The sequence below is a fragment of the Triticum dicoccoides genome, chromosome 3B, assembly GCF_002162155.2.
Source record: "Triticum dicoccoides isolate Atlit2015 ecotype Zavitan chromosome 3B, WEW_v2.0, whole genome shotgun sequence".
NCBI lineage: Eukaryota > Viridiplantae > Streptophyta > Magnoliopsida > Poales > Poaceae > Triticum > Triticum dicoccoides.
Window position 1 is genome coordinate 668,098,282 of NC_041385.1, and position 9,988 is coordinate 668,108,269.

Genomic DNA, 9,988 nt, shown 5'->3' on the forward strand with positions numbered 1-9,988 from the left:
CGTCTCGGCGCGCTCACGTTCATCCCCGACGACTCCGCTTGGCTTCAGGAGGCTCCACTCGACATCGACGTGCTCCCCGTCCGCGGGGCAACGCACTTCCGCGCGTGCGTCCGCGGCGTCCTCCTGCGGCAACCGTCGACCCAGTATCGGTCGACCCCCTGTGTCATCCTCCCTCCCTGTCTCCTGCCGGCGCAAGCGCTCCGGTCGGTCGAGGCTTCAGCGATGGGTGAGGCACGCGATGGCTCGCTAGTCGGCCACTCCCCAACTCGCAGCGATCGAGCCGGCGAATCTCTCTACGGCATGTTCAACCTGTCGACTGGCTCCGTAGAGACTGCATCTGAGTGCGACAGCAGTGATCCGGCGGAGGAGGTTATGATGGTCAACGGACCACGCAGTCCTCCCGGTTTTCCCCGCATCGACGGAGTTGATGGTGGAGGCGATGCGGCGCACGCCCACGAAGAATATCAGCCCGAGCCCCTCACGTCGCTACAAAGGGAAGAACTTCGCCGCCGGAACATGGATGCGCTGCATACTCCTATCGTTGGAGAAACCCCGGAGGCATGTGCCTTAGAGGACGCGCGTTTGGCCAACTTGGCTGAGCGCACTCAACTGGACAACCTCCAGCGAGCACTCGACGAGCGTGCGCGGCAACGAGTTCTAGACTCTAGTCGACGTCAACTCTTTCCACCACCAACTTAGATATATCGAACTCCGATTCAGAATCTAGCAGCTGCAGCCCGTATAGCAGAGTCGATTCAGCCTTCCCAGTGAGAGGCTGGTAGGGGCTTGCTTCAGATCAGAGATTTACTCCGGGCAGCAGGAGATCAAAATTCAGATGTATCACAGTCGCGGAATAGGATTCACAGCAGATCCGTCACTGCGAATACAGTCCAGTCGGCCCATAGCCCAAGATCGCCCCCGAGACGTGAGGGACGTGGAGGCCGGCGTGATCAGTATGATGACCGATTCGATCGTGATGATCGACGTCGAGTGCCCACTCCTCCCCCGAGGGATGGATCATACGCTCCTCGACAGCAAGATGACAGACGCCGGCACAGTGTTGGGCGAAGGGTTCCAGTCGACCCCAGAGAACCAGGCTTTGATGCTAGATCCATTATCGTTCAAGGTTTGGTCGACAGGAACAGAGCTCACAGAGAAGGCCATGATAGAGATGTGCCCACCAGCAGCAGAGTTCACGTCTCAGGACCAGAGTGTTTTAGCAGAGCCATCAGGGCCGCGGTGATTCCTCCCAACTTCAGGTTGGCAACTGGAGTCAGTAAGTTCACTTGTGAGTCCAGACCTGATACTTGGCTTCAGGACTACCAAGTGGCTGTTCAGATTGGCGGCGGCAATGATGAGGTGGCCATGAAACACCTACCTCTTATGTTGGAGGGCTCGGCCAGAGCATGGCTGAATCAGTTGGCACCTAGCAGCATTTACACCTGGGAAGATCTTGCCCGAGTGTTTGTCAGAACATTTGAAGGAACTTGCAAGCGACCAGCAGGGTTGACAGAGCTGCAGGTTTGTGTGCAAAAGTCGAATGAAACTCTGAGAGATTACATCCAGAGATGGATCACACTGCATCACACGGTAGAGAATGTATCTGATCACCAGGCAGTCTGTGCCTTCAAGGAAGGCGTTAAGAATAGAGAGCTAAGTTTGAAATTCGGTCGGACCGGAGACATGACCCTGAGTCGAATGATGGAGATTGCCACCAAGTATGCCAATGGTGAAGAAGAGGATCGGCTCCGGAGTGGCAAGTACAAGCCAGCCGCTCATGAAACCGGGGGAGGAAACTCCAGTCGGAAGCAGAAGCGGAAAGCCGAGCCGGCTGCTCCTATAGAAGCCTTGGCCGTGACTCAAGGAAAGTTTAAAGGGAAGCCCAAAGGGTCTTGGAACCCTAAGAAGGTGAAGGACAAGGAAGGGAATGACGTAATGGATTTACCGTGCCACATCCATACGAAGAAAGATGAGGAGGGTAAATTCATTTATCCGAAACATACCAATCGACAGTGTCGGCTCATGATCCAGCAATTCCAGGGAAAACAGTCCAAAGATAAGGAAAAGGAGTCGGACAAAGTTGAAGACAAAGAAGATAGTGATGATGGATATCCCCAGGTCAATTCCACCCTGATGATTTTTGCTGATGTTGAAAGCAAAAGTCGATTGAAAGTTATAAACCGAGAGGTGAATATGGTTGCCTCGGTGACGCCCAGTTATCTGAAATGGTCTCAGACTGCCATCACATTCGACCAGTCCGATCATCCGACGCACATAGCCACCCCTGGGAGGCAAGCTTTGGTAGTCGACCCAGTCGTCGAGGGCACTCGACTGACTAAAGTCTTGATGGACGGTGGCAGTGGCCTGAATATATTGTATGCAGAAACATTGAAAGGGATAGGCATTCCGATGTCTAGGCTCAGTACCAGCAACATGAGTTTTCATGGAGGCATTCCTGGGAAGAAGGCCGAGTCACTCGGCCAAATTGCTCTTGATGTGGTTTTCGGTGATTGCAAGAATTACCGCAAAGAAAAGTTGACGTTCGAAGTGGTGGATTTCCAGAGTGCTTATCATGCTATTTTGGGCAGGCCAACTTATGCACGTTTCATGGCTCGACCATGCTATGTGTACCTCAAAATGAAGATGCCTGGTCCCAAAGGTGTGATCACTATTACTGGCAATCGGAAGAAGGCGGAAGAGTGCTTTCAGAAAGGCTCAAAGATCGCTGATGCTCAGATGGCAGTGGTAGAGCTGCAGGAATACCAGAAAACTACAGATCCAAGTGATTTGTTGCGAGCCAAGAAGCCCGCTACAGAGTCAGTGTTTCAGTCGTCCAGTCAGACAAAGCCGGTTCACATTCACCCGACCGATCCCAGTGTTGCTCCGACTCATATCTCCACAACACTCGACTCCAAATAGGAAGAAGCGCTCATCCAGTTCCTCCGTGAGAACTGGGACATCTTTGCATGGAAGCCTGCTGACATGCCGGGTGTTCCCAGGGGGCTGGATGAGCATCGTCTACGAGTCGACTCAAAGGTGCAACCTGTGAAGGAACATCTTCGATGGTCCGCCGTCCAGAAGAGAAAGGCCATTGGCAAGGAGGTGGCTCGGCTCTTAGCAGCAGAGTTTATCCGAGAGATTTACCACTCCGAGTGGCTCGCCAATGTTGTCATGGTCCCCAAGAAGGACAAGTCACTTCAAATGTGCATTGATTTCAAACATATCAATCGGGCCTGCCCGAAAGATCATTTTCCTCTCCCTCGCATCGACCAAATAGTCGACTCGGCTGTGGGATGTGAGTGCCTGTCTTTTTTACGCGCTTATTCCGATTACCATCAGATCCGTCTGTATGGGCCCGACGAGATCAAAACAGCTTTCATCACTCCATTCGGGTGCTTCTACTATGTCACCATGCCATTCGGCCTCAAGAATGCCTGAGCCACGTTCATGAGGATGATCCAGAAGTGTTTGCTCACTCAAATCAGTCGGAATGTGGAAGTATACATGGATGATATTGTGGTCAAATCACGGAAAGGTTCCGACCTGTTGACTGACCTTGCTGAAACATTTGCCAACCTCAGGAGGTATGATATCAAGCTTAATCCATTAAAGTGCACATTCGGAGTTCCCGGCGGAAAGTTACTCGGTTTTCTCGTTTCCAAACGAGGAATCGACGCCAACCCAGAAAAAATTGGTACTATACTCCGAATGAAACACCCTGTGCGTGTGCACGATGTCCAGAAGCTTACTGGATACTTGGCCGCTTTAAGTCGATTCATCTCTCGCCTCGGTGAAAAGGCATTGCCTCTTTACCGACTGATGAAGAAGTCAGACAAGTTCGAGTGGACTTCCGAAGCTGATGCAGCGTTTGCAGAGCTAAAAGCTCTGCTCTCCATCCAGCCGGTGCTTGCTGCCCCAATCAGCAAAGAGCCTTTGCTGCTTTACATTGCAGCCACAGGTCAAGTCGTCAGTACAATACTTATGGTCGAGCGGGAAGAAGAAGGAAAAGCCTTCAAAGTTCAGTGCCCAGAATATTATCTTTCTGAAGTATTGACCCCATGAAAGCAAAGATACCCTCATTATTAGAAGCTTGTATATGGGATTTATATGACCACGAAGAAGGTTGCTCGTTACTTCTCTGACCATTCCATTACAGTTGTCAGCGACGCCCCATTGTCAGAGATTCTGCACAACAGAGACGCAACTGGTCGAGTGGCGAAATGGGCGATTGAACTCCTTCCCCTTGATATCAAGTTTGAGGCAAAGAAAGCCATCAAGTCCCAAGCAGTAGCAGATTTCATTGCCGAGTGGATTGAACAGCAACTATCGACTCAAGTTCACTCGGAGCACTGGACCATGTTCTTTGATGGTTCTAAGATGCTGAATGGTTCTTGTGCTGGGGTAGTGTTGGTTTCCCCCCGAGGAGATAAGCTCAGGTATGTGCTCCAGATCCACTTTGATTCCTCCAACAATGAAGCAGAATACGAAGCACTTTTGTATGGGTTGCGTATGGACATTTCACTTGGCGTCTGTCGCCTCATGGTCTATGGCGACTCAGATTTGGTGGTGAATCAGGTGATGAAGGAGTGGGACGTCAGAAGTCCAGCCATGACTGGTTACTGCAATGCAGTGAGAAAGCTAGAGAAGAAATTTGAGGGGTTAGAGCTCCATCATATACCCCGACTGAAAAATCAAGCGGCTGATGATTTGGCAAAGATAGGTTCCAAAAGAGAAGCCATTCCCAGTAATGTGTCTTTGGAACACATCCATACACCATCAGTTCAAGAGGATCCTTTCACCGAAGAAGCTCCACAGCCAAAAAGTGTCACAGATCCGACTGAAGTTGAAGTTCCAGCCGTGGTCGACCTAATCATGGAAGTTTTGGTCATCACTCCCGATTGGACAGAGCCATACATCACGTATATCCTAAGGAAAGAGCTCCCAGAGGATGAAGAAGAGGCTCGACAGATCGTCCGTCGATCCAAAGCCTTTACCGTGATAAAGAGACAGTTGTACATAGAAAGCGCGACTGGAGTCGGTCAGAAATGTATAACACCAGAAGAAGGTCGGATAATCCTTGACGATATCCACTCGGGGACCTGTGGTCATCATGCGTCCTCTCGGACCATTGTGGCTAAAGCATACCGAGCACAATTTTACTGGCCGAGAGCAAATGAAATGGCAAAGGAAATAGTCGACAAGTGTGAAGGGTGTCAGTTCTATTCCAATCTATCGCACAAGCCCGCCTCAGCCTTGAAGACCATTCCACTCGTCTGGCCCTTCGTTGTTTGGGGGTTAGATATGGTTGGACCACTGAGAACTAGCAGGAGCGACTTCACTCACTTGCTAGTAGCAGTCGACAAGTTTACCAAATGGATTGAAGCTAAGCCTATCAAGAATCTTGATGCTGGCACTGCTATCAGCTTCATCAGAGAGTTGGTATTCAGATATGGAGTTCCGCACAACATCATCACTGATAATGGGTCAAACTTCGATTTCGACGAATTCAGAGCCTTTTGCGCCTCTCAAGGCACACTAGTCGACTATGCTTCAGTCGCTCACCCCCAGTCGAATGGACAATCAGAACCAGCAAATGGTCTAATTCTCAAAGGACTGAAACCCCGACTGATGCGCGATCTCAAGCATGCAGCAGGCACATGGGTCGATGAACTTCCGTAAGTTCTTTGGGGATTAAGGACCACTCCTAATCGGTCGACTGGGAGAACTCCTTTTTTCCTGGTCTATGGAGCCGAAGCAGTCTTGCCGAGTGAGCTGCTTCACAATGCACCCCGAGTCGAGCTCTACACTGAAGATGAAGCAGAACAAGCCCGGCAGGACGCAGTTGACCTTCTAGAAGAAGAAAGAGAGATGGCCATGATCCGATCGACTATCTATCAGCAGGACCTGCGTCGATTCCATGCCAGAAACGTGAAGAGTCGAGCCTTCCAAGAAGGAGATTTGGTTCTCTGAGTGGATCAGTAGAAACCACACAAGCTTGCCCCTACTTGGGAAGGCCCCTTCATCGTCACCAAAGTCCTCCACAATGGAGCGTACCATCTTTACAATTTTGATCGCCAGATTGACGAGCCACGAGCTTGGAACGCGGAGCTGCTCCGCCCCTTTTATACTTAAGTATTCACTCGAATGAGATGTAATAAAAGTACTTCTGTAGTTTGTTTTTCAAAGACAAGAGTGTTATAATTTTCCTAGTGATTGTTGTTACTTTTGTTTACATGAGAAATCCCCCAGTGGGTGGCTTAGCTGCGAATCCATTTCGCCTAAGTTTGCAAAAAAAAATCCCTGCCGAGTGGTGAGCCAGCCTCCCACTCGAGGGCTTAGCTGCGAATCTGTTTCGCCTAAGTTTAAGAAAAAATCCTACCGAGTGGCGAGCCAGGCTCCCACTCGGAGGCTTAGCTGCAGTCCAAGTACTCGCCTAAGTGTTTAAAATCCTACCGAGTGGTGAGCCAGCCTCCCACTCAGAGGCTTAGCTGCAGTCCAAGTACTCGCCTAAGTGTTTGAAATCCTATCGAGTGGTGAGCCAGCCTCCCACTCGGAGACTTAGCTGCAGTCCAAGTACTCGCCTAAGTGTTTGAAATCCTACCGAGTGGTGAGCCAGTCTCTCACTCGAAGGCTTAGCTGCAGTCCAGTACTCGCCTAAGTATTTAATACAATGTGCACTCTGCAAGGACGGCAAGGCGCAGGTTGACTGCTACCTCCTTCTTCCGAGCTACGCCACAAATACAATGTGCGCTCTGCAAGGACGACAAGGTGCAGGTCGACTGCTACCTTCTCCTTCGGAGCTACGCCACAAAAAATCCTACCGAGTGGAGAGAAAACCTCCCACTCGGGGGCTTAGCTGCAGTCCAGTACTCGCCTAAGTATTTGAAAATCCTACCGAGTGGAGAGAAAACCTCTCACTCGGGGGCTTAGCTGTAGTCCAGTACTCGTCTAAGTATCTGAAAATCCTACCGAGTGGAGAGCAAACCTCCCACTCGGAGGCTTAGCTGCAGTCCAGTGCTCGCCTAAGTATCTGAAAATCCTAACGAGTGGAGAGCAAACCTCCCCCTCGGGGGCTTAGCTGCAGTCCAGTACTCGCCTAAGTATCTGAAAACCCTACCGACTGGAGAGCAAACCTCCCACTTGGGGGCTTAGCTGCAGTCCAGTACTCGCCTAAGTATCTGAAAATCCTACTGAGTGGAGAGCAAATCTCGCACTCGGAGGCTTAGCTGCAGTCCAGTGCTCGCCTAAGTATTTGAAAATCCCACCGAGTGGAGAGCAATCCTCCCACTCGGGGGCTTAGCTGCAGCCCAATGCTCGCCTAAGCACTCAATCCATTCCAATCCGCAAGGATGACGAGGCGCAGGTCGACTGCTACCTTCTCCTTCAGAGCTACGCCACAAATACAACATGTGCTCTGCAAGGATGACGAGGTCAAGTCGACTGCTATCTTCTCCTTCTGAGCTATGGCGCAAATACAATGTGCGTTCCATCCTGACCCGCAAGGACGTAGGTCGACTGCAATCTGTGCTCCATCCCTACCTGCAAGAGTGATGAAGTGCAGGTCGACTGGACTTTCCACCTCAGAGTTGCGTCTCAAGCATTAAAGTATATTTCGAGTGAAGAAGAAAGTTTGCTCGAAGGCAAATGCAAACATATTCGACAATGAGCAAAGTTCAGATAACGGATTCAGAAGTGCTCAGGCATCAAGCCTGTAAAAGTTTATCGGTTACAAACCCACTCGGCATTCCGAGGCAAATTTAAGGTGAGGCATAGAAGTTTTCTTACTCCTCAGGTGGAGGACTGGATGGCGCGACAAATTGCTCCAGGTCGATTCCATCAGCAATCCGAGTGGCAGCAGCAATGAAGGTCTCCATGAAAGATTGGAAGTCATGCTTCTTGGTATTGGCCAGCCTGATGGACACCAGCTTGTCCTCTCGCTTATCCTTGCAGTGAACACATACCAGGGACAGAGCAACATCAGCACCACACCTGGTGGAAGACTTCTTCCATTCCTGCACTCGACCTGGAACGTCATTCAGTCGAGTCACTAAAGACTCGAGGTCATTTTGAAGCGTCTCTCTTGGCCAGAGTGTTCTGTCGATCCGCGACACCGCAACCTTCAGTCGAGCGAGGTAGTCAACCACACCAGCAACGCGAGACTCGAGTCGAAACACGTTCATAGCAGCCTCGTCCTTCACAGGAGAGTTAATGGGGTCCAAGTTTGTATCCAGTCGACTGGTCTCCTCCTCGAAGTTTTGGCAGAATTCTGTAAGCACAGTTTGAAGTTAAGCCAACAGTTCTACGATGAGTCGATGATAACGAGTCAGTTGGATAAAAGAGATTACCTTCAAGCATGAGGAACAACTTCTTGACGAGCCCTTCCAGATAAGCCTCCAGATCATTCTTCTTCCCCACCAGTTCGCTAGCCTTGTCACTCGGAGCTATCTTGTCATTCTTCAGTCGGCTGACCTCCTTGTTGGCCGCGTCGAGAGCATCTTTCAGATTGACGTTCTCCTCTTCAAGTTTACCGACTGAAGCCAGCTTTTCTTCTGCGGGCTTCGTCTTGTCCGAAGCCGCTTTTTGTGCCTCGGCAAGGTCAAGGTCCTTTTTCTTCAGAGCCTCCTTCAGTTTATCTACAAAGTGACAATGAGATCAGAATCAGGAATGGACAAAAAAATAAAGGCAGTCGTCAAGATTCTCACCAAACATACCTTTTGCTTCCTCGTTCGCATTCGTGAAGTTCTCCTGGACAAGCTTCAAGTCAAGTTCGAGCTGGATATGTTTGTTCACCAATTCAGTATAGCGAGCCACAAGCTCGCAAGATTTCTGTGAAAGGTCAGTCGACAGACATCAAATATAGGTCACTTCCGAGTGACTAAGAGAAAAAATCGTAGCATTTCTAAGACTACAATCGAATCAAAATATTCAATAGTAGTCTCGGGGACTACACCCAGTGGGTGCACTCAGCGTGCCCCCACTGGTTCTACCGACTCGGTTCGATCAGTCGACCGAAAGAGACAAAAAGGTTATGATCCTAAACCATAGCTAACTGCCAGCAGTCAGCCACAGTATCATCACGATCAAAAAAAAGAAGAGAGATGTTCTTCAGACCTTAGTCGACTGCCAGCAGTCGACCATGGTCTCGGGGACTACACCCAGTGGGTGCAGTCAGCGTACCCCCACTGGTTCCAAGATTCCATTCGACCAGACCGAGTGGAGAAGTTAGAGTGAACAAATTCAAAGTATAAAGACTACAGTCGACTGCCAGCAGCCCACCATAGTCTCGGGGACTACACCCAGTGGGTGCACTCAGCGTGCCCCCACCAATCCAAAAAATCAATCGACACACCCAGTGGGTGTACAGATACAAAGATCTTTAGAAAGAAGAGTTTTCAGATACCATATCCTAACAGAACAAGCGGTGACCAACTAACCTGGACGCTGCTCTGAAGAGCTGAGCTTGCATTGTAAGCTGCTTGGTTGGCGTCTCGGATCGCCTTCACCTGCTCCATCATAACCCCCGCCTGCCGTATAGCCTCCTTAGCAGCACCCGCTTGGTCTTCTGGGACGTGGTGTGTGGTGAAAAGGGAAGGCGGATCGGCAGTCGACGATGAAGGTCGAGCACTTGTCAGCGGCACAGCAAAGGACACGGAAGTCCGATGACGTTGCCACCCTCCTGAACCAGTGTCTTAGGTGCTGACACAACCTAAGCAGTCTTGCCAGCAGGTGCCTTTTTATTCCTCCTCGGCCTCAGCGGCGCCTCATCGTCATCATCAGGGAGATCAATGACATGAGGTGGGGCTACAGGAAAGATTCAAAGTTAAAAATGAAGATCCAATCGACCAAAAGCAAAACTACAGAGATCATACCAAGGTTGGAGGTGGCAGCATCTTCCATTTCTTGGTCTTCGTTCCTAGCTGAGGTCTCGTAGGTAGCAGCACTGCAGATTTCAGAAATCAGTCGGTTAGCCAACGAGTCGACCAAGAGT